General features: G+C 40.0%; 1 protein-coding gene and 1 long non-coding RNA gene across 9 annotated transcripts in view; one reads left to right on the top strand and one right to left on the bottom strand.

Moving 5' to 3' along the window:
* KCNC1 (potassium voltage-gated channel subfamily C member 1) overlaps nucleotides 1-25,150 on the bottom strand; it is a 116,427-nt gene that overhangs the window by 68,273 nt on the left and 23,004 nt on the right. The window lies entirely within an intron of this gene.
* LOC121110977 overlaps nucleotides 200-25,150 on the top strand; it is a 47,023-nt gene continuing 22,072 nt past the window's right edge. Inside the window, exon 1 of the long non-coding RNA XR_005860140.2 lies at nucleotides 200-322. This is a non-coding gene — a long non-coding RNA (uncharacterized LOC121110977). The remainder of the gene's footprint in view (nucleotides 323-25,150) is intronic.

The raw sequence follows: 25,150 nt of genomic DNA, 5'->3' as shown, positions 1-25,150 counted from the left end.
TCTACTCAGATTGCATTGCAAATCATCTTCTTCCAAAGAGACTGTTAAATGGAAGACGTAAAGGCTTTTTGTTGAAAAGTGAAGGAGGGCATCCAGAGACTTCTTTGGAAGGGAGGAAAAAAAAAAAAAGGAGGAATTCTTCTTGACCAAGGAAGTTCAAGCTGTTCTAGTTTAAAAACTTGTAGTGGAAAGCAGGGATAGAGAAAAAGGACTTGAGATGTCAAGAGCAAAGAGCTTAGGAGAAACTAAGTACAGGCAAAGATCTGAGCTGCAGTCAGGGAAGTCTGTGCTGAGTGTGGCATATTCAAGAGGAGAATCAAAGGTAAGCTTCAATTTAATATTGATAGTTGTCAGCATTAAATGAAGGCAACTAAATGTATAGGGCAGAAGTAAAGGGATTGAAGCAGTAGAATGGGACTCTTCAGAATTGCTTTTTTTTTTTTTTAATGTTGAAGGAGGAAAATGAATCACAGAATCACAAAATGGCTTGGGTTGGAAGGGACTTCAAGGATCATTGAGTTCCGACTCCCCCCCCCCCCCCCCCCCCTTGTCATGGGAAGAAAGTGAGAATCAAGAGTGGAAGACTGCAATGAAAAATTAAAATGACAACAAGGCACTGCACTGCTGTAGGATAGGAGAGAGGAGGTTTTATCTGTGTTGTGTCACAGAGCAAGAGCACTGAAGGGATATTTGGAATAAAATTTAAAAGAAATTGGCCAACACAACAGAGTATGTCTTGGGCGTGATTGGAAATGGCTATGTTTGTGCACAGATCTAGGGGAAAAATAGGGGAAAATAAGTTTAGGAAGCAAAGCTAATACGTTCCTTGAGGTTCTTGGAAAATTACCACTGGTTATCCTAATCATTTGCATATAGGTATAGGTATGCATAAAGCAGAGAGTGCAGAAAGAGGAAGAAAAGGCCAAGAATAAAAGTCTCAACAAATTAAAAAGAGTGGGAGGGGGTGGAATGAGGATACAGAGGGAACAAAAATCAAAATATGTAACAGCACTGTTATTTCAATGGAGGTGGAAGACTTCAGAGTTGCATATCTTTTCTAGATGTGATCATCTTCATATAGATGTAAGCTGGCAAGGTACAAAATTATTGTAAGTGATTCTAAATTGTGATTAACTTGACAGACTGATTATATTTGATTGTGTTGATTATGGCTATTAAAATAATTTTTCTCTGATGAAAAAAATACATCCTCATAGATTAATTGCGAGTATCCAGAATGTAGATTTATCAAATTGCATATGCCTTCTACTTAAAAGTTCTCTTCTAAGTGTGAGGGGGAGTGGGGAAACAAACAGATGCAAAACATAACTGTTTGTTACAGAGTGCTTTGAAGGAACTCTTCTGGAGAACTTAGTTTGATAACATCCTCTTTGCTCCTCACTGAAGCAATATTAGGCTACAAATCATTCAAAGGAAAAATTCTGCTGTCATTTTGAGTAGTTCATAGTGAGTCTTTGGTTGTTTCATTGGAGAAAATAAGAAATGTTACTTTTTGTTGTGGAACGGACTGTTCCTGTAACAAAAGGCTATAGCTGCATTGCCAGTGATACCAGGCTCTTGACTTAATGGACCTCATCATCTTCCTCATCTGCCAAGTGACTCTGTGCACTCTGGTCTCTCCTTCATCACATAGGCTCTAGTGATGAGCTGTGGACTGCCTGGTTTGTTCCTAGTGGGAATCTGACTGTTCCCAGCTGGAAAGCTCTGAGTTTCATGTTTGACTGGTCTTCCAGTGGAAAATCTCCTTTTCTGTTCAGGTCTAGAGCTTTGTTTTGCTAGGAACCATCTTAGCATGGTACCTAGATGCAGTCCTTATCCTCAGAGAGTTCAGGTCAAAACAAAGAGCTGAGATGATGTTTGGGAGAGTGAGAAGAGCATGACCCGAAGGTGGTCAAAAATCAAGCTAGCTGCTAAGATTACAACTGAGATTTTCTTTAAAAAGTAAAACAAGCAATTTTTTAACATTTTTCTGCACTCAAATCTCCACACTTATTTACTGCCTTTTTCCAAACGTTGCCACGTGTCATGTACATGGATTCCTGGAGTGCAAGTTAGGTCAGAGATATCAAATGAAATTCTTATTATTAGGCATTCAGCATAATTAACTGTAAGTTTTTTAGTCCAAAATGAAATATTAATTGTAAAACTTAATGCACATGGGTAATGATCAGCTAAGGAGCCATTAATTAGCATCCTGTACCAGGTCTGGAGCTTTGCCCATGTCTAGGACTATGTTCATGAAAGCTCTGCATTTTTATTTATTTTTTTTGTTTTGGTTTGGTTTTTTTACTTTAAAACATGTAGGCTTCTGTTGAGAGATGTCCAGAATCAATAGCTTTAAATTGGACCTAACTATACAGTTACAGCTGCTATTTTTCCCAGGAAAGTATACGGTAGAAATCAGTTGTCATTCGCAGAAGAAAATTTTACACAAATCACTGCAATTTTCCTGTATGAACCAAGAACTTGAGTTTAATGAAGGTAATCCTTGATGGAAGCTATTACCTTCTATTTTTTTTTCTCTCAGGTATATTATTGTCAAACAAGGAATGTGCATTTTTTTTTTTTAGTTAAAGGCTTCTTTTTTTAGGTGAGGTTATGTGTGGTTGTGTCCAAGATTAAAGAATCATCAGAGATTTTTCATAGAACTATGATTTGTGTTGTATGTGTCTTTCACTCTTTGCAAGTAAATGAAATCTATTCGGAGTTTGAAATACCAGTGCTATTTTGCAGTGGTATTTGATGCATTCATTCAGACTGAGACTATTGTTTTGAAAGGCCAGGAACATCCCTATTGAAAAGTGATTAAAAATATATTTATAGGTTCATGCTGTAGCTCTGCTGTGATATTAACCATGTTTTTGCTAACTTGGAACATGCTAACGTTTGCTGGTTGCCTTCTTAGCTGCTTGAATAAAATGAAAGATTCTTACACTCTGTGACAGCGCCTTCCGTAGTGCTGGAAATTGACCTGGCAGCTCAGCAGGTGGCATTTAATTGTAAAATTTGTACCCTACATGTTGCCTCTGTGGCCCTCTTTCAATTCCAAACTACCTGCAGATAAAATCTCACTCAAACTTTACAGTAGATGAAATGTTGGGAAGGGCAGAGGGGAGAGGGAGAAGTGAAACACTTCACACTTGGGTCTACAACCAAGTACAAAGTCTGGGGAAGGTGGTGCCATTTCTGGCTGTGTTGACTGAGCACTTGTTGAAGTCAGTGTTGGTGCTAGCCTAGCACCTAAGCAAATCATGTTACAGAAGGTCTGACTTTGCCCCTTAGCTATGAAAGTCTGTTCTATTTGGTAGGAGGAGCTAAAAAGGAGAAAATGAGGAAAGAGGGAAAAGAACAGAAGACAAGGAAACAATGCCTTAAATGAAAGTTGGAACAGATGTTTCTTTAGGAAGAGAAATAAATGGCCTAAATGGACTAAGAAATTAAAATGTATAATGTTTTTGTAGGTTGCATTCTACGTGATGATGGTAACAGAAGGCTGGAGAGAACAGATAGCGTTCCTGAGTTTCCCTGTAACTTCATTCATGAATGTTTCCCCTTGTGATTTTCAAAGTCTAGAGTATTCTGTGTATGTATCTAATTTTAAAATGATAAATGTACCCAAGTGACTTTGTCTGAGGACAGTTTCAGACAGATTTGAGCTATATTTGTTTGAATGTCTGTGGGATTTGAAGTCTGTCGCTTCTTGATAAAATCAACTTTGGCTTGTCCATTACGATAGTGCTTCTAGAAAACATTCTGAATCTTTTCAGGATTACTTTTCCTTCCCACATTGCTATAATTTCCCCACAGATTTCTTTAAATGAAAAAGAATTTTATCTGGATACGGTTAGAATTTTCTAGCACCTAGAAATGACCTGAGGCTGTAGAAGGTGTGTTTTATTTGGATTAATCTGTTTCCATTGAGAAGCAAACCTGGGCAGCAGGCACTGAGTGGGTTTCTGTCCCCTCAATTACTGCCTTGGCAGTTAGCTCTGTTGAGACTTCTGGAGTGTGAGAACAGAATTTCAAAGCGCCTCAGAGATTTCTTTCACCATTTTTAATCTATCTCCTGCATTCTAGATCCTTAATTCTTTTTAAGCTTTCTATCTAGCTTGATAAACTCCTTTGAGCCATAAATTAGTACATGCAGAGGATTATCTAAAGCCATGAAGTATCTAGATTTTTAGTTTCCTGGAGGCTTGTGTTCCACTTTTTCCTTTCATGTGAGTTTTGACATGCTGTGTTTGGAGTGTGGAAGGCACTTTCAAGACTATGGGTCAATTCTTTCTCATTAACTTCTAGCCAAAATATTTTTTTGAAAAAGTTCTGTTGGATTTCACAACAAAACTTGTAGCAAGATATACTCTCGCTGTGCTGCTGAATGACAAGGATCTGTTCCTGTAGAAGGCTGAAGGTTCTGTAGTTACCATCAACTTTTTCCAATTGTTGCTAAAGAGAGCTGCTTGCATAATCACGTTTGGTAGAAGTGCTGACAATCTGTGACTCTGCTTGGAATCAGTTGGAGCAAAAAAATGTATGGCAGCTCTGCTACTCGGGCACAGGCACCTTGAATACTTCTCCATTTAAAGACATTGTCAAGATCTTTCATATACAGTATTGCTTTTTGCTTAGGTGCTAAATTAAGTGAGGTGAGAGGGCAAAAGGTCTCCTAACTACTTGTTAAGATCTATGTTATTTTGCATATCCTCAGTTTACTGAGTACAGTTGATATAATAGTCTTTTTTTAAATAATTAAAGTGCACTCAGCAAAGGTTGCAGGCTATGAGGGAAACTGTCCAAGCTTCTAAACAATTAGAACTTCCATGGGCAGCAAAATCCCTCCCACAAATTCAACAGACCTAAAGATGAATAGTAATTAGAAGAAAGTATGTGCCAGACACTCAGCTGGTGGAAATGGAAATCGCTCTCTTCCCCGCAGTGCTGCCAGGTTCACTTACATCAGATGAGAGTCTGACCAAACATCCTGGAAGACAGTGCAATTCATATAGAAAACTGGTATATGGGACTCTGAACTTCGGGACTAGAGAATACTAAATCTGGCAGGAAAGCTGTGCTGAGAGCTTCATCAGAAATGGCTCCATTGTCATAATCATGCATTTGAACCATCCAGAACACATCACAATGTACAATAAATGACTAATCAGCGGTAGCAGGCTAGGGAGGAGTAATGAATGGTACTGAGGATATGCTTAAATAGCACTTTTTCTCTGCCTATTGGTTCAGATTAATATTATACATCTATCTTCTAAGATTATATTACCTGAACTAATAGGTACTGTTTTCCCAATCTGCGTTCATGAGCAGCCTGTTCTTTGTGTTTTCTAAGGCAGACCTGAGACTGTCAAATGTTTGCTAATAGAAAAGTTAATTTTGGAATGCAGTGTAGGTGTTTGTAACATCTGTGCATTCCCCTGACTAATGTCTTGCTGTCAGCTGATTCTCTGTAGACTTTGCCAGTCATACTTGTGCCCTACAGAACTGGCTGGGCAGACACACCCCAGCAGGAAACAGAACTTGGCTGCCTATTCCATGAATTCTTTGATGTTACTGAAGTAACTTCAGGAGGAAATCGCTGTGTGTTTCTTGTTCTCCTTGCACTGAAATTCTGTGCCACCCACATAGGGAAGGAAGGCCATTGCTTCAGTCAGGCAGATCTTAATTCTGAAAAGTTCCCATTGAAGATTCAATCTGAAACGCTGTGGCTTACTGAATCATTTTAAACACCATCAGCTGCACCTCTCAGTGCAGAGAACATGAGACTATACAGCTGGTTACCACCTGTGGGTAGGTTGCTACCCATAGATCGTGATAGTCCTCATTCTGTACTGAGATTTGTGAGCTTGAGTTCAGAAGTCCATTTGGAAACAGTTGACTTAAAATGTAAGGGACAGTTATAGTAACTGAGACTTAAGGCTTTGAACATTATTATTTCACTGGAATTCTGATTATAAAAGCTATTTCCATAGTCTTCACTAGGTATGTTCTGCAAGGGATGGAATGGGCTTTGCTGTCTGAACCCTACTCTTTTGGCTTTATGCATTGTCCCATTTGTTCCTGTATCTAAGCATCTTTGTCATTTAACTTTTGCAACTTTTAACAGTGAAATCTATTTCCTTTCTAATGGCTTCTTTTCTAGCAGTTAAGCCAACAATTTAATGGAAAACTTTGCTGCTTTTCAGTGGACAAATCAGTTCTGCGCAAGCTCTATAAACAGCAGTCTATTTCTGATGCATTTCCTCTGGGCTTTGGGCATGTGACTTCCTGACATCCATAAGACCACTTCCATTCTGTAGCATGGACTATAAATCTTGGAGATGGGAGTGGTTTGGGCTATACAGTGACTTGGCGGGATGGAATGAGGAAAAGCTGTGATGCTACTTGCTATGCTGAAGGTAATGCTGAGCTTTGTGGAGGCTTCTTGTAACCAGCTTTAAACTGAGGAGTTAATGCTTCCTTTCTTTCCCCTCCCTTTCCTTTACAAGCCCTTCCTCTGGTGCTCCTGCACCTCTGGAGATGTTGTCAGTCTCTGAGCACCTGTGGTATCTGCTGGAAATGCAGAAACTTTTATTCTAGCTATCCCTTGTCATTTATCAATTGATTTTATAAATGAACTGGTCTGTAGATATCATGATTGTGTATTTCATCTAGTGATGCTTTAAGGGTTGCCTAAAATATAAAGTAAAAAGAAATGTAAGAAATGATTATTGAAAGCCATTTTATGAACAATAAACTCAGTATGGATTCAAGTTTGAGTCTGAAGGACTGCCCAGTGAAGACTTGGGCAGGGATTAGATGGAAAGCTTGGCCCGAGCTCTTTGAGGGTTCCTAGGCATTGCTTCATGCGTCTTCCACTGAAAATAGCACGGAGTGATTATATTCTGCAGTGCTTTGGAAATCTTGCCTTGAAATTCTGCCCCAGAGTGATATAAAAGCTTTCAGACAGCAGAAAGCCTGAATTTGTGATCCGTATGCCACTGAATTATTGAAGAGTGTGGCAAATTGTTTGCCTGGGTATAATGGCGGTCCACAGACAATAGGGAATTTGGAAACAGGTGATAAGGCTTCAAAAGAAGGCTTTGATGTAGAAAAATGAGTTGTTCTTTGCTTTAGTTACAGTTAGTGTTAAAGCACACTGAAGAAATGGCAGTACTGTCTGGGGGTAAAGCAGGCCCGTTAAAGCTGCTGGTGTAGCAGGAGGGCTGACCTGAGGGATCTATTTAATTCCTAGCTGGTCTGACCTGATGGATTGTCTCCCTATGTTTGTCTGCTCTGCTTTGTCTTTTGTCTGTCAGCTTACAAATGTAAAGACCGCCTTTGGCTGGTGTTTGTGCAGCCTACCAGAACAGGTTGCCAACCTTGCTTGCGGCCCATAGACCTTTCTATGCCTAAAATAACAGCCTTGACATTATTCTTGTTCTGGATAGTTGCATTACTGCATTGAGAATAACGTAAGGCTCCAGTTGCTTCACAGCTACTGATAATGGTATTTATAATACAAGGAGTATGTGAAACTGTAAGACTTCCCTCTGTAGAAAGCTGCCTAATTTAGAGTGCCTGCATTAGTGGCTTCAATGTAAGGTTGTTATCAGGCAGATTTTTATGAGATTTGTAGACCCCAATGCTTCTGTGACACATTTGGTGGGATTCAATTCAATTTTTAATTTAAACTGATTAAAACTTGGAATTAATCTCTGTGAAATTAAAAAGAAGAAAGCGATGCATACATGCCGTTTTCTTCTCCCATTTTGCAGAACTTCTAAAGAAAGGCACTTGAAAAATGTTAGCATTTGCAGATATTATGAGAGAACTCTTGCATTTTCATGTAACCACGCTGTTAGTGAAAACAGGGGATCAGAAATTCCTGATGTGCCCCATGCTTTGGTTAGGATTGGCTAGGCCCAAGATTTGTGCAGTCTATTTTCAAATACTGTCGTGGTCTTGAGAAGATAAAAGAAAGTGTGTGAATGGAAGAGAGACTGATACCAGCACCCTTTCCAGTGTGTGAACAAAATGGTCTCAAAAAATAATTGAGAATCTGGTGAGGAAAGGCCACTTCCAGGGAAAGAGAGTCTTGCAGAGTTTACCTAATAATTGAACACTTCTTTCATGCTCAACTGATATATTAGAGATTTATCTTTTGCTTAATACAAATGTTCCCAAATATGATTTGCTAGTGGCTTTCATGTGGCTTTGCTCTGGGCTTTGTTATGGCTTTTACATATGGCTTTGCTTTTGCTGTAAGGGTTATTTTATCTAGCTTTCTAACTAGCACTGCAGCAAAGTGTTTACTCTGTTTTAAAAACCCCTGTTTAAATGGTAGGAATAGATCTGAAAGCTTTCTTTAAAAGAGCACACACTCAGTTCTAGCTGCATAGTCTTTAGAGTAAGAGTAGACATTAGTGCAGAGTGATGAAGTCTGAAAATGCAAATCTGGGCTTAAATTTTTAAGCCAAGAAATTAAATTAAGAAATACAGAGAAACTTTGATTTCTCTCTCCCTATCCAAAGCTCTTGAATCCAGCAGTTCTCACAGAAGCCTCTTTCAAATGTTTCCGCTCATTCAGTGGGTGCTGAACACTTCAGAAAATCAGGTCAGTTCCTTAGGTTTCCAAATACAGATTTAGGATCCTAAATATAAGCATGTTATTAAAAAAAAAAAAAAAAAAACAGGAAAGGTTTTCTTTATATAGATTGTAAAGCCACAATCAGATCCACTTGACTTATTCTATTTCCAGCTCTTATGGAGATCAACAACAATTACATTTAGTTCTTTCTTTATATGTAAAATTGTCCTTCCTTGCAGGTGAGTGGGTGTGATTCTGTAAGTCCCTCTGGTTACTCTCCTTTCCTTACTAATATAGCAAGCTATTTTTCTTCACTCCTAGCAATCTGGAAAGAGTGCTTGAATTTCCTCAGCTCTGCTTAGCTTCAGAAAGCTGTGCCTTCCTTTCAGATCAAGGTCTTAACCTTATAAGGTCTCAAGTTTACCAAGGTTCTTTATTGACATCTATCCTTTCTGAGATCCCCTAAGAGGTAATATGAATTTCTTAGCCTTTCTTTCGGGTTACCTCAACTAAAACTGAAGTTCAGTAGCAGAGTTTGCAGCCCTTTTCCAGCCCTGCTCCAAAAGCAGCTCTTGGCATTTTCTCTATCCCAAATCTAACCCTGGGTATCAACTTGGGCTGAGCCAAGAAATACCAGGAAGGTTAGTCTTGAGGAAGAACTTCTTAAGAGACTGTGTTTTTGGCAGCCTGTCTGCTCTGAGGTCTGCCCCTTTCCTCCTACTGCAGCCCTTTGCTTTGTCTCTATGATTCATACTTGAGAGAAAAACTGCAATTGCCATAAAGTGTGAAATACTTCCAGCAATCTATTTTAATTCTTGAAGTAACTCTGTTTACTCTTGGATGAGGACCCCAGGGAGAACTTTATCCTAAATAGACAAAGTGATTGTGAATAGCACAGTAGTCTCTGAAAGGCCATGCAGAGAATATATAGTTAATATGCAGCATACTTAATCTCTAGCCTTTACTATCAAGGCAGTGTTTTCTCCTAAGCTGCTTTCACATCACTGAATTTTTACTTTTATGTAGGAGGGCTAAAACAGAGACTACTAAGAATGTCCGTCTTTTCTGTACTGCGTTTTATCCTAAAGCCTCTATCTGCAAGAATTCTTTTGCCATAAATCTGTGTATTTCTAAAGCTACTCTGGTTTAACTCAAACGAGAATCCTACTCTCTCAAATATGAAAGCCATACATAGCATATGTATATAAAGTATGAAAATGAGTTTGCTCACTTTTGGAATGAAAGGGAATGAACGTGGAGTATGTCTATTGACAGTAAGTATGGACTGAAGGTGTGCTTCACATGCAAACAAAACTGCTGGAGGAGCTGCAGTGAGCATGGTATGGTTGTGATCACCCAATGGGAACCTGGCATAAGCGCAGATGCTGTGCTGTGAACTTTTGAAAGTATACAGCTGATAGCTGGGTGCTGAGGGCCATCTGGGAATTTACCTGGCAAAAAGGCGTGATGTGCTGGCACAGAGCTTACGGAGCTGTTACTGTACTAGCTGTCCCACTGCTTTTCAGTGTAGAGGGAATTTGGAGAGTAAGGGTGCATGCAATGATAACCCTGTCAGCACAGAGAGGGCATTCTGTAGATCTCGCTTTGTGCTGCAGAAGCTTTTTCCAAGAGTGACTGGCCCTCAGAATCAGATGCAGAAATTCCTCTCCCCTGTGGCTGCAGGAAAGCCAATATCACTGCAGTGAGTAAGCTACCCTGAGGCCTTTATCAATAGCAAATGACTGTTTCCTCCCTCGGCAGATCCAAAAAGGAGCACCTTGGAGAGAGGCAGGCTTCAAACAGAACAAACTAGGCAGAGCTCAAGGCTGGGTGTGAAGTTGGGGCTCTGGAACAGAGTCTACTGGCAAAGCAATGCAGCAAAATCTATTGCTGTGCCAAACTTCTGACAATTAAAATTTCATTGTCACATATCACAGATTCCACCTCTTAATCTTCCAAATAGGAAGTTTTTTCCAAAAAATTGAATTTCTCTCCTTGCTGTCTGTGGGTCTGGAAGACTTAAAACAGAATAAATCGTTTTCAGATGAGTTTTCACTGAATGCAAGTCAGCACCGTTTCCGTAACTGTGTTATAGAGACGCATGCCTCTTGGGATCACTTGACAGAGAAATACATGTTATAATTTTGTTTTTATTTTTGAAAAGAGAATGCATTTGTCTATTGTCTCACACTATTCCTAATAATGGAGGAACAAAATAATATCCTCCTTACAGAAAATGATTGATGAGCAGTCTTAGAGTTAGGGGTCTGCTGCTGCTTAGGGCTATCAGTTGAGAGTTAGCTGACGATTTCTTCTCATTTCCTGCTCCACAGTCCTAGACTGAAGTATGGTGTGAGTAAGGGGAAGAAAGGTCTGGCCCTGTTTGAGCCCTGGGGGCAGACCTGGGAGGTGGTGGTCAGAGCTCGGCAGGCATTTTTGCTTCTTGCACCCCTCTGCACAAAACGTAGCTGCTCGTGGCAGTAGTGGGGGGTTGTCTGTCCTTCTGGACTAGGTGGTAGCATTCAGGAATTTTCCGTAGAGATAGATTTCAGTTAATTAAATTTGCATGTTCTGGAACATCTGATTTTTATTCCCTCTTGTATTACCTCAGAAAACTTCAATTCAGTTGAAGTATTTTAATCTTCTCTCAGAGAAGCAGCAATTGAAGTTATAGCGCTTGTGATCTGTTCAAAATGAATCAGACTTTATATGGTAGAAGTTCAGTGCTTGGTGGGAATTCTGCTACTTCCTTTGACTCTTGCTTTTACAGTCTACTTAGAGAGCTCACATTGTATCTCCTACGATACAGAACAATCTCTCTTTAACCAAACTGTTGCTATGAGTTGCTATAATCCACATTAGTTCTCTCTTAATGTGGGGCAAATTAAAATTGCTGTGTGCCAGCTTTACCAGACTCCTCTTTGTATTCTGGGAGAGGAGGACATGCCCTAAATCTTCACCATGTTTCTTGGGAAGTACCTTCATTTAGATCTTTATCATCATAGTAGGGAATATAGCTCACTAAGACTTGTTTTTACTCTCAGAGCAGGGGTAGAAATGACCTGCAAATCCCATTTAGCTCATGGTTAGACGTGTGTTGCTCTGCGTTCACTTTTTAGCAGTGTTCCCCATTGCACCCCTGGAATGCAGAGGGAGAAGCAAAGAGGAGCACTGAAAGCAGGAATGCTTTTGTGTCAGGCATATTTTCTTCCTCCGGCTTTTCCTCCAGCACTGTGTAATCATGCTGTCAGCATTTTGTAACCATGCCCTTGGTACAAGTATGGGTGGTGGCTGTGGCAGAAGGACCAGTCATGGCAGCACACAGACTGCAGCTGTTGGTGCATGATGAGTGGGTTTGCTGCCATGTGATATGGCATAGCCAGCAACCAGCCTACAAATAGCTAGAGGTTGAAATCCCGTACAGCTGTTCTGAAGAAAAGATAGCATTGGAAACTTGAGCAAAGTGGATAATTAGCAAACAAGTTTTATCAAAAATACCTACAGAATTATTTCCTTAGTATTTTAACGTAGCTGTATTTTATTGGGTTAGAATCTCCACCAACATCCCCCTAGTACAGTAGTTTTCAGCACTCTTGTGGTCCTAACAATACAGGAGCTGAGCTGCAGAAAAGTCACTGTAAATTCAGAAATTAATCATTTCGTAGGAATAGAGAATGCATCTATTTTACCAGTAAATGTCTGACTTTTTGATAAGCGTATAATCTATTCTTATCTTACTGTCCTCACCTTTATCTTGATGCTTTTGCCCCCATCCTTGTTTTGCTGTATGGTGAGCTTCTACATCTCATGTATTGAGGTGGGACTATACCCTTCCATGGGTAAAGCTGCTTCTTGATTGTAACCACAGGAAACAACCCTGTAATTCCTATGAGGGATATTATTACTGGGAAAAATGAGAGTTGAGGATGTTCCTCCCCAGACCTTAAAGGTAAAAATTACAACTGATCTGGAGAGCAGAATGAGAACACCTCTCAGGCTAAAACCAAATGCTGTTGACAAACCAGTGGCATTTACCAGTTCCCCTGTTGCAAAGAGAGGTTATTCCTTTAAATCTCAACTCTGCCACTGAGTTTCTAACAAGCTGTAATCTCCTTTTAACACTAACATTGGTTTAATATCTCTTATTAGTTTCACAGGCTCTACTCACTAATTTAAACGTTTGAAAACAATTTAAGAGTTTCAGCAGAATAATTTACCATAAATTGAGTTTTATCCCAGATTGTGTTTGCACAATGGGTACGCCCCTTCTCCCTTTCCCTCTCTCCCTTTCTCACCCCAGCACTAGCGTTTTTAAAAGTACAGGAAAGCCACAGTAAAAATATCTAAATGAAAAGAATCACTTAAGTAAGGCCCAGTCAAATAAATTAACAGTAAAATTGAGTTACATGCCCTGAACTTTCTTCCCCTCAGAAAACGTTTCTAACCCAAGTTAACCTCTCCCCATCAGCTCCATCTGCATCTGTGTGAAAGCTACATTATGTTCTCCTCCTTTGTAGTGTTTGATCTACGGATTCTTTTTTGCATTTTAAAACTGCTCCCAATTTTGGCTTCAAGTTTATGATGTTATTAACGACAAGTGCTCTGCGCAGGGTACATCTTTAATGATTGTCTTTCAAAGCAATCTTTTCGCTTGCATCAAGCTCTTTGACATCATAATGTTTTGAGGTTTGTTGTTTTTTTTTTCTTTAAGGATTGTTTCCAGTTGGAGAATGGCTCTGAATGTTAGATGAAAGAAGGAGCTGCTTGAAGGACAAAGCAAACTCCTTTTTCCTTCATATCAGCTAAGGATCAGTCATCAAAAACTCTTTTCCATTAGAAATCTGCGTCATAAGAGAGCAAATTAGGATAGCAATAGTAATTGTATTAGATTCTTTGAAGTTATAATATTCCATAGCAACTTCACGAGTCTAGTTTCAGCGGCATTGATCTGTCAGAAATAAAGCGACTACCTCTAATTCAGTGGGGATGTTCTCTCAGAGGGGAGCAATTATGTTAGAATAACACAAAATGCACCCAACTTTCCAATGCTGTTATCATTCTTCAGTCCATCTGTGCTGGTAGTTTTGGTGGCTTGTGTGTGGGGGGGGAAAACTAGCTACAGATAAAATGGTAACATTAATTTGAAGTTCATTTATTACTCCCCACAAATAGAGAAAGATATTCTCTATACTATCACCTAAGGGGCAAAGTTAGACTTTGCAAACAGCCACAGTGTATGTAGTGGCCTCTACCTGAGCAGAGCTGAGAAAGAAACTATACCTTACAGGCTGTTGTTTTCCACAGTTATACTCTGTCCACACTTCACTGCTGTTTTCTGCTTAAGCTGAAAGAAGAATTCCTTCAAATTTCCAAAAGGCTGAAGTTGGGTATGTGGATGAAACAGAATGCGTCTCCAGAATAGGTGAGTGAGGATGAGAGCGGTGAAGCACTGGTACAGCTTCCCAGAGAAGCTGTGGTGCCCCATCCCTGGAAAAGCTGAAGGCCAGTCAGGATGGGGCCCTGGGCAGCAGAGCTGGCGGGTGGCAGCCCTGCCCATGGCAGGGGTAGAACTGGATGGGCTTTGAGGTCCCTTTCAGCTCAAGCCATTCTGTGATTCTATGAATAGCAAACTATAGATTCAAGGCTACTTTTTCATGAGCTTTTCCTGCAGAAGAGCTACTTCCCACCTTTGTTTTTTGGCCATCAATCAAAAACTTCAGTTCCAACTCATTTGTACAGTCCACTACGTTAATGCGTGGGGTGTTACCAGCACTTGTCCTTGTCCTCATCTGTGAATGTCAAGATCAGGAAAGCAGGGAGGAACTTCTCTATTGCTTGTGTGCCTGTGCCAACATACTGGACTGGTCCATGATTCTCTGACTTTAATGAGACTGGAACTCAGCCCAGACTCAGCCACTACAGTGAATTCAGATGATTTTTCTTTCCTGTGCAGATTTTATTTTCTGTACCCAGGAAAGTAGTTCCCAGCATCCAGCCATGTGACAGAATAATTTTATTCATATTAAAACTTTCTCCAAGCAGTTACATATGGGTGTGGAGACACCTGTATGGGTCCGAAGCTAAAACTTGGTATCTAAACAATACTGAATTTCAGCGGTTCAAAACTGGAGCTGAGCTTTCTGACCAGAGAGTCTGACCAGGACAACGTACTGTTGGTCCTATTGTTCCTCTTGGTTTTAGGATTCTTAAAGGATAACTGGGCACTAAATTTTTTCCCTGTCAGTGCCTATGTGAACTTCTGTTATTGCATCTCAGGCTCCTGCTGCTTTCCATTCAGGTTGCATCCTGTGAGCAGCATTTGGAGCACAGAGTGAAAACAAGTAATGACCTGACAGCAGTGGCTCCATACCAAATAGAAATTCTAGGGCATAAATGAAGAGCCTTGTATTTAGCCTATTCAGTGTTGAACTTCAGTGAGCTAGTACGATGTAGGAGAGCAAGGAGGGAAAGCTATTTCATTTCTAATTAAAAAGTAATCCATTGCAAACACTGGAAGCATAAGGCTGGATTGAGAAACTACAGAATCTTTCTTTAGTAATGGCTTTGTTTGATTACGTTGGCAGAGTTGAAATCAAATTCCAGGTCTCTTTGTTTTTGCTTTTATCAAGGCAACACTAGCTGTACTGGAGCTAGTAATAAGCAGTTATTAGGTAATCCTGGGTTCATACTGAGACCTTTCTCCCAGAATGATAACCAATTATTTCTCACCATGAAGACTGATAAATAAAAGCTGAGGACTGTAGTCTTTGTTTGGGTTGGAGTTGGGTTTTGCTTCGATTTTTCTTTTTTTGTTGTTTTAAGTATTCACTGTGTCGTGTTTGTCATGTTTTCCACCAGCAGATCATGTTCAGATATCTTCAGCAAAGTAAAAAGGGGCAGAGTTCTTCCAGAAGATGACTACTGTCACTAGCACACAAGCATGTGTCCAGCAGAACTCTCGTAATGCTTGCTTAAGGACTGCCCCTCATTTTCAGCAAGCTTTGTGTCAGTTCTGATGTGCAGTTGTATCAGACCAACTGTTCAGTGAAATTACAGGACTGGTAGTCTTGCTTCTGCTTGTTCGTTGTACTGAAGTCACAAGGAAGATCACCTGTATACTATCAAAGGTGACATGTACCTGCCATCAAGACATATGAAAGATTTGTGTTCAGCAGCCTGATCTAGTGGAAGGTCTCTGTGCCCATGGCAGGAGATTTATACTATGTCATCTCTCAGTCCAGTTCTTTGAGGATCTCTTCCAGCCCTGACCATTCTATAATTGTATGATCTGCCTTTTAGGTAGCCTGGTTTCTAAACTACAAAGAGGACAGCCTTTAACAGTTAGGGTTTTTTTTATTTTATTGACAAGACAATGGTGTATCTTTATCACCCTTTACATGGGGTATTTGATTAACTGACTTTCTCAGCGGTGCTGAGAAAAATGTTTTGATATGTGTTTTTTGTTTTTTTATTTGTTTCACAAGTTCTGAGCTCTCAAGTTCTGGCCATCTCAGCTGCCTATCTTCAGAGCCATTTACTCTGAAAGGAGTATTTAAGCAATTAAGTTAAGGATGTGTTTAAAGGCATTGTTGGTTTAAGATGAAAATGGTCAACAGCTGTTAGAAACAAGTCCTTAAGCCTTTATTAGAATGCATAATTAATCTTCAGACTTGATGAGAAGGGAAATAATAATTGGGTTATTTCCTGCCAGGTCTTAAGTGGCTTCATTTCGTCTAAATCAAAGTAATTAAAAGAGACTAAAAATGTAAAGTTTATGCAGAAGAGAACTGCATCTAGGCAATTCTGGTCTGCCATGTGAATGGATTTCAAGCAGAATAGTGTTCTCTCTGAAAGCCATGAAAATATTACCAGTTGGATATTTTTTTTCTAATCTTTAGAATTAAGTATTTGTCATTGCTGTTTCTTTTGACTGGCAGGTTTCAAGCTTCCTACCAGATGCTGGAATTGAGGTTCTTCTCTTTTTCTTTTTTAATTAAAGTGACAAAGTCCCAGCAACTACTAAGGAAAAGATGACTGCTAAGGCCAATAGAGTTAATGCACAGTTTATGTTAGACTTAAGACACAATCATGGATTTACAGTGGTTGACTTGTAGACCCTGCTCCTCACGTCATCCCTCTTCCATGGTTGGTTATCTAGAGAATCTCTGTCTGTCCTTAAGGCAGGCCTTCCTTCTCCTTAACAGCCCTGTCAGTAAGTCCTTAATGCTAAGCAGAAAGGATTGCTTTGGTTGTGCTTGGGAAGTAATTGACTAAAGATATGAAGTAATGATGGTGTAGTAAATCATGTATCATGATAAATAGCACTTGTATGACACTGAAGGGAAAGAATGGAGATGGAAAGTCGTTCGAAGTCTATCTAGGGTTTATGACATCCTGTGCACTGTTTAAAAAGGTTTACATCTACTGGTTTGGCAAGGCAGGAACACTTTGCAAATAACACTTTGTGGAGTAAGGGTTGGCATCCTCCCAATAGAACGAAACGAAGTTTACATTTTAGTTTTTACAGTTGGCTAAAAGCAATAAAGTGCAACAATGTTATTGTATTTCAGTGAGTTTTTAGGGTGTGATAATATATAGGTGATAATACATAGGAATCATATGCCCAACCACTAAAACCACTACTTCTGCACCTGAGAATAGGCAGACAAGTGGTGCTGGCCGTACTTCTGTGCCAAAGATGATGATGATCTGTGTTGTCTGTGAAAGCGATTGATCAGGGCACAAGCAGAGTTCCTGGCCTGTTGATAGCCTGGGATTATCACGTTGTCATGACGAAGCCATACTATCCTGCAGTCCTTCCACACATCTAGAAACTAGCCTTGAAGCAAGAAGTGTGAAATGAAATTCTGGTCCAGCTTTCAATACCACACTCAGATAGATTTGACTTCAGTGAAAGCTATTTTTTTTTTTTTTTACTGTAGGCCTTCTGAACACATAAAAATAAAATGAAGATGGTGTGAAAACCTCTCTCTTCATTGCAAAATTACAGAGGAATACATTGTGCTACAGGATCCTGAATACTTGCCTTTGAAATCAGGAGTGCAGAATGGGATGCCACTTCAGGGAACACTTCCTTTAATTTGGCTTCTTGAGCTTTTAAAGATGCAGGTGGTTGTCTAGCTGAAAATGGACCCATTTTTTCAAAGCTTTTGAGCATCTTCCTGGGTCAGAAAATGATCTTAAATACCCATCACTAGTTCTCTAATGGGAGAAGGACCCCACTCCCAGGCTTTTCTCCTTTAACTAAAGTCACAGAGCCTGAGGAGGACAGACACATCCTTCAGAATCTACAAAAAGCATTAATTGCAATAGGGAGGAGTTGCAGGAAATGGGGTGAGTCGCTATGATGCACAAGGCTGGTGAGATGGAACAGAACTGGGCCAGAGGATGTCTGGACTTTGTGTGGCTCTCAGTGAGGGACAGGCTGATGGCTGGGGGCACTTGGCTCAGGGGAGGGTAGCACCTGGGCCATTTGCAAGTACCCAGCATAATGTTTCTTCCTATGAAACTAAAGCTGGGCAGGCTGAGAACTGCAGAACTTGAAGGCTGCTCCCAAAGAGCTGGGGGTTAATTCTTACTTAGATCACCAGCACATAATTCTGCCTTTCATTCTGAACACTGCTTCAATTACATTATGTTTCCTATTTCTGGGCCCTTGTCCAGCTAGGCAAAAAAAAATTAAAAAAAAAAAATCCCATGAATTAATTCTTAAGAGCAAGTAACTTTGATGTCCAGTTCACATGGTTTCAAGTTATTTGAGCTTGATTGGGGTCACTTCCCAGCCCCTACCCCCACTAATTAGTGCAACTGCTTAGCAAAGATATTTCCCATGACTTAGTGGTAAGTCACCACTTTATATTTCCCTTTTAACATTTCCAAACTGATTTCTTTTCAAAGATCACTACCAATTAGCACTAATCTTCCCGTGGACATTGGCAGACTTTCAATATTTCGTCTTGCTTATGGACTACATTGAAGTTATGTTAGTTTTAGAACTACAGAACAAGGGATACAAGGTTGTGGGATTTTTATTTATCTTTTTTTTTTTTTTTTTGCTAACATCACAGTTATGTATCTTTACTAAAGATTCTTTGGTACTGGAGATACTTCACAGGGTCAGAGAACTCTAGTAATTTCATTAAAATGGAGTAGAGATAAGTCATTAAGTAGCCTGTAAATCCCCACTCTTGCATGCAGACTGTCCTCCATAGTGATTTATACTAAGCTTAGCATAATCTCTTTAGAACTTTAAGTACAGTAAATAAGAGCAAATTTCACATTACAGTAGAGCTTTTGGATTGAAGTTAGAATTATGCTCAGACCAAATCTGAGCAGCTCTGCTATGGATTCTCTGGCAGTAAGATAAAAGAAGGGAAGGAGCAGGGAGATTAGTGGTTTGGTTTTGATCTCTTGGGACTTCCATAAATCAGTAAGCCAATCTAAAATTAATGCAGTAGCAGTGGTAATAGCAACGTGAGAACGTACTCAGATCCATTATCTCCTAATTCCAGTCGCTATGGAAGGGCTGAGACTGTAGTGTTTTCTCAAATCACTGTGAAATGAATTGTTGCTTTCTCACTTGTGGTTCATACCCAGCTGGTCCAGCTGATGCATTGCTACTCATTCCTCCATACTTGTCTGCCTACTTGGCTTTCCACCTGCCTTAAGTATTCAGAGCATTTATGCAGTACTGCAGAGTGGCAATTGTAAAATAAAGATGATATCCTGGTGGCAGTGAAATTGCTTTCCACTTTCTTTTTCCCAAAACATTGCCACCTGTTAGATTCAAATTAAGAAAAGTCTCCCTCCAATCTCCTTCCCATTAGTATAAAAAAAAAAAAAAAAAAAACATCACTAACATAAGGATTTCACTCCTTCACAAAGCAAGGTCTGAAATTTGCTCCATGGCAAAATGGTTAAAACTGAGCTTAGTGTCACAGCCTGATTTTAGATGCTCTGCAATTTTGGAGCACTAACATAAACAGAAGGTCTAAGAAATGTTTCACTGCTGTTGTGTTTTTGTTAGATGATCCTACAGAGAGTTAATCTGAGTTCAGCATCCTGTTTATCCTTGTTGCTGTAGAATACTGTATCATGTTTTTCCACAAGGTCCCAACAATATTATTGTTTGGGGGAAATAGACATATTAAAAGTGCTAGGAAAGCTGGATTGGAGTGGAAAAACAATTATTTTGTTCACTTACAATTAATTATTTTTTTCTAACTATCTCAGAGTCCATGATGATTTTTTTTTTTTATGAAGTTTTCTGTTGGCACCAGTCAGGAGCTACTGAGTGAGCAAGCCCCAGCCATGAGGGTATGATAGCCATCGCATGCAAGTTTCACCCCTGTTCACCTAGCCGCTCACCCAGTGTTGAGCATTATGTTTGTTCTGCAGCTGGACAACTGGCTCACTGGTCTGTAGTTCCCCAGGTCTTCCTTTCTCCCTTTGTTAAGAACGGGAACGATATTTCCCTCTTTCCAGTCCCTGGGGACTTCTGACAGCCAAAACTTTTTAAATATAATGGAAAGTGTCTTGGCAACCACATCAACCAGTTCCTTTAGGACCCTGAAGTGCATATCATCATGCCCTATAGACTTGCACATGCTCAGTCTTGTGAGGCAGTCTTGGACTTCTGCCTCTTACAGTGGAAGGGATTTTGCTTCCCTGATCCCCACCTCGAGAGATTCTCCTGGCAAGCAAATAAAATGCTTCCTGCTGCCCTATGAGCTACTTCATTTTCTCCCAGCAGTTCGTAAAGCTGAAAAACAACCATCACCACCATGATGTACTGACTTGATTTTTCCATTAAAAATCAATTGCTTCCAGTTTGATGAATAGTGATAAATAATGACCTTTGGAGTGTGCTGTGGTCTCAAGTATACTTGAAGATCTTAGCTTTTGTTTGAAAAAACTTGACGGATATCTGCAAGTCATGGCTTCACAGAGGTGACACAGGGAAGAACGATTTCTGTTGTAAAGCACCACTAGAAGTTAACAGCCTTGCTGTTAGCTCTTAACCATAAGTTTAAGTGACGTTAGCTAACAGGCTATGTATATGAAAGCACCAGTTTTCTCCTACTCTAGTTAGCACCTCATCAAGATCTGGTGACTGTTTTGTTTCCTTCCATCCTAGAAAATCTGAACTCAGCATGTGAAATCCACACAAAATCAGATACATGGTCTGGAACACTGCCATTACATTTAGTTAACTGAGGGAGCTCACGTTTGACTTGAACACAAAACTGAACCTAATGTTTGAGCATGTCATTCTGTGCACACCCGGCTTAAAAGAACAGGGTTACGATTTCTTACTACTGTCAATTACCAGAAAATTACTTTGACAAACAAATTCAGTTGTGATTTTTTTTTAACATCTGGCCTGTGAGTTGTCTCATATCTTACTTCAACCCGTCCAGCAATTCTGTCTGCACTTTTTCTGGTCGTCCTAAAGTGGCCTAAAGTCTTTGCAGCTCCACATCATCCATTGCTATTAGCTCCTGCAGCTCCTCCCACTTTAATCTTTTTCTGTGTATTTACTTTACTGATCTTTGATTTTAGAAATTAAACCAATCATTTTGTTGAGTTTCTATTCTTTATACTCCTCCTCAATCTCCTTGTTTTTTTTTTTTAATATTCTGTTTCAAATTTTGCAAAGCACTTTAGAAAACACTAGTTAAAGAGTCCACGCCAAATAAGTTGACCGAGTTATTTCTTTAGCTGGACAAAGTAATCAGAAGGTGAAAATCTACTTTGTTAACCGCCCAGTTTTGTGTTTCACTCTCTGACTTTTTTCTAGTGCTGCTGAAAGCTCTGCATGCAGATGCAGTGTGTGAATGGGGACCATGATATACCCCTAATGAGACAAATATCTTTAAGTGTCTTAGTGGTAACATCTTCCTCCTCCTCTAATTTCCAGGGTCTCTGGATTTTTTAGGAGAAAGTCAAGCCTCTTCTGCCTGAAATCAGTGGCCTCTTTCATGTAGAGAAACTGTATAGTGGATCCCTGTGCAATGTGCATAAGTCTGCTGCGTTGAGTGCGTGTTTGGGCAGAGAGCAGATGAGGGAAAATCTGCGTGCAGCACATCAAATTATTATTTAAACAATTCTGGCAGAATCTGTCAAGGAAAGCAAGATAAATCAGGGTGAAGGCAAAAACAATTGTGTAAGGTAGTTTATACAAAGCAGTTGCCATTATAAATAATAGAGCAAAAAGGCATCCTCTGGAAACTTTCCAATTCATTTTTACCAGTTCTGCCTTAAATAACTGGCAATTCTGTAGTACTTTGTGTTCTCACTCATTGCTCTTCCTTTGCTGTGGAAATCTCCCCAGGTCCTCTTGGCTTCTTGGTTTGGGTCATAAATCCAGATCTTTTTTTCTACTTTCATTTGTTTTTGTTTTGCATCCCAAATCTTAGGACTTAATCGCTAAGGCTATGCTCCTTATATAGATCTCTTGGCATCCAAGGCTTGCTTCTAGCCATAACCCTCCCAGCTAAACAGAAACGTGAAACCTTGATCATTAATATATTGTTCTCCCGATCATCTTTGTTTCTCCAAAAGTGTTGGCTAAGCCAGAAGCAGAAGATAAGGCTGCACTCTGACCAGTGCCCTTCCATATGGGCAGAAAAGGTGGACAGCATGCGTTTAGAACACCTGAGGTGCTCATTTATTATCGACCTTACTCTTCTGCCTAAATAAGCGTGGGGTATCCCCATGCGCCCTAGCAACCTCCATGGTAGTGCGGGGTGAGCAGAAGCCTGAAGCAGTCTCATGTTTTCTCATGGTGACTTCCAAGCACATGAGAAATGGACTGTGAGCTAAAAAAATATAGTAGTGGTGGCAGCAGCCTTCTCCTGGCTGGGACTGGTCTGAGGTCCTTCCTTCCTTACAGTGCTCCAATAATACGAAGTTGTGGGAGGAGGACGCTATCTTGAAAGACTTGGAGGATTTTAGGATGATGATATATAGTCTTCATAAATCACAGGAAATCATGAAGATTGTCTGCCTTTTCTTTAAAAAGTAGGCTGCTAAGTGATTCTGAACAAAACCGTAAAAAAAAATACTGGCACCAACTTGTCATTCAATTTAGGAGCTATCTCTGATGGCCCAAATTCACTTGGCCAGAGAGATCACTGCCAACTGCTTTAGTTAGTATCAGTGCAGCATAGAAGTCTTGCTGTCCTAGACATCTGTCAATACCAGATGAATTCTTTGGTTGAGTATGGAGAACAGAATACAGGTGAGCTTCTGTTCCCATTGCAGTAGATAATGAAATGTTTGCAGATCTACAAGGGCAATGAAATTAATATCTGGGGATGTCATGGGTTTCAACCCGTGGCATATTGAAATATTCACTACTAACTTGAAATGCTTGGTGGTTTTGCACGTAACTCGCATCCTCCTTCTGCTTGCATGGGGATAATAATCTGATTTGTAGGTCCAAGGAATAGCATAGATATTATCACTGTTTTAATTCTAGAACAAATATTAGCTGATCATAATTTAAAAGCTGTTATCTCATAAACCAAAGGGTAGATGATGGTTTATGTACTGAAGCAATGAGATGCATTTACCCTGGATTAAAGCTGGGAATGATGTTTCTCTAGATATGATGAAATGATGGCCAAATAAATAGAAAATCTTTAGTTAGCTTGCAAATTACATTCATTTTCATTCATTCATTCAAAAAAAGTATTACCTTCAGTAAAATGAGAGTTAGCAATTTGTACAAGAATGGTTATTCATCTTTTGTCTTCTTTGTTTAGAAAATGTCAACTATTGAAGTTGTTCTACAATTAAAAAACTTAATCAGAGGATCATTTTTCAAAAGGAGAAATCTATAATGGGATTTGTTAATTAGTTAAGGTACCTGCCCCTCTTGAAACCATTCTTTATTATTTAAATTTGGGAAACTTGAGTTATCCAGTACTTTTTAGAATGCTTTGAAGACCTCATTCAGTATCCATCAGGTACCTTAAGCATTGTCTTAGAGCATCTAACGGGTAAAACATTTCCTCAAAACGACAGCCTGAACTGAGCAGTGAACTCTTTGTTCAGAATTGGGCCTCCAGTTGCCTTCAATTGCAGTTTTTTTCTAAAAATGAGGAGGAGGAAGAGGCCTAAACTGAAAGCTGGATTTGGCCCAGGTTTGGTGTTCTGAGCCAGATGAGGGAGATTAACGTGATAGTGCTGTGAGACCAAGGAGAAGGAACAGTGAGGAGCGAAGGCTACACTGACACATGGCAGCTGTGTAATTTCAGTTGTTTGAAATAAAGTAATCCGTGGGGGACTTCTTTAGTGCAGCCTTTGGGACTTTGCTTTTTTCCTCTCTTTTGCACTGATCAGGTGGTATGGGAGCGGCTCTGGGTGACTTGAGGCTGTCCCCAGTGGAGCAGCTGTTGAGCTGGATGAGGAGGGTTGTTGCGGCCACCTTCCTTGATGCAAAGCTGCATGGACTGCAGTATGCTTGCAGCTCAGTGGCAGTCCTGGTAGTGACAGGCTGACATCATGGAGAGCAGTGACAAACAGGCAGAAGGTGAGAGGAATAGCTCATGCCTATTGTGAAAGGAAATAGAGCAACACTGCCTAGGATGACTCCCTCGTGAAAAGCAACACAAGGTCCCCCTCTGCTCAGAAACTGAGGTAATGTAATACTAAAGAACGTGCTGTACCAGCTGGAGATGCAGCTGTAGCACTGCTTAAGCTGAATGCTGCAGAACGAACTGGAAACCTCCATTATGGCACCCTGGCTTACAGAGTCTGCAGCTGGCAGTTGAGTGAAGTTGACTCTGCTGTGACGTGATCTCAGCAGAACAACTGGAGGCTTCAAGCACAGTATCTTGTGCTAACGCTGTTTGATTTTGGCCATGTAAGCCTTACACACAGTGACGTCCATAAATAGCTCAGTCTTGCTTCTGCAAGCATCAATCAGTCATTGACTACAAAGGATTTGGACTTCAAAGCAGTTAGTATATGTCGAAATACTTTTATGGGATGTTTAATATTGCTATTATCCATCAGGTAAGAAAATAATTTAGTTAATGCTGTGGTTATGACAGCCTGAAATCTCTGTGTGAGAGCCCTCTTGAGATCTGGACTGTGAGAATGGGATAACTGCCCCATTTTTAAGCAGCTCATCCTGTCTCCTAGCCAACACAAACGCATTTCATAAAACATATGCGGACTGTGAGAAGCTGGTAGGAAACTAGTTCAGGAGTTTCCATTCCTGCAACTTGTTTGTCTTCCGTTCTTCTGGTATTTTCATGACTAAACAAACTGATCTAGATGCCTTAGTTTCTATTCAATGAAACTTTGGTACTCTGCAAGAATTTAGTAAACTGCAATCTCGGCTTGGTGCTTGAGAATTTGCTTCCATTTTGAGAATGTGTTTCTAGAGAAGTAGGGTGTGAGTAAATGTGGGTAGTGAAAGAAATGGCACCAACCATTGCAGTCTTGATTTCTGAAGGCATTTCCTGAGTTATTTTAAAGGTCTTGCGTATGGCTGCTGGAATCTTAACTCAGAAT

Source organism: Gallus gallus, chromosome 5 (assembly GCF_016699485.2).
Source record: "Gallus gallus isolate bGalGal1 chromosome 5, bGalGal1.mat.broiler.GRCg7b, whole genome shotgun sequence".
NCBI lineage: Eukaryota > Metazoa > Chordata > Aves > Galliformes > Phasianidae > Gallus > Gallus gallus.
This window is presented reverse-complemented; position numbering and strand designations above follow the sequence as displayed.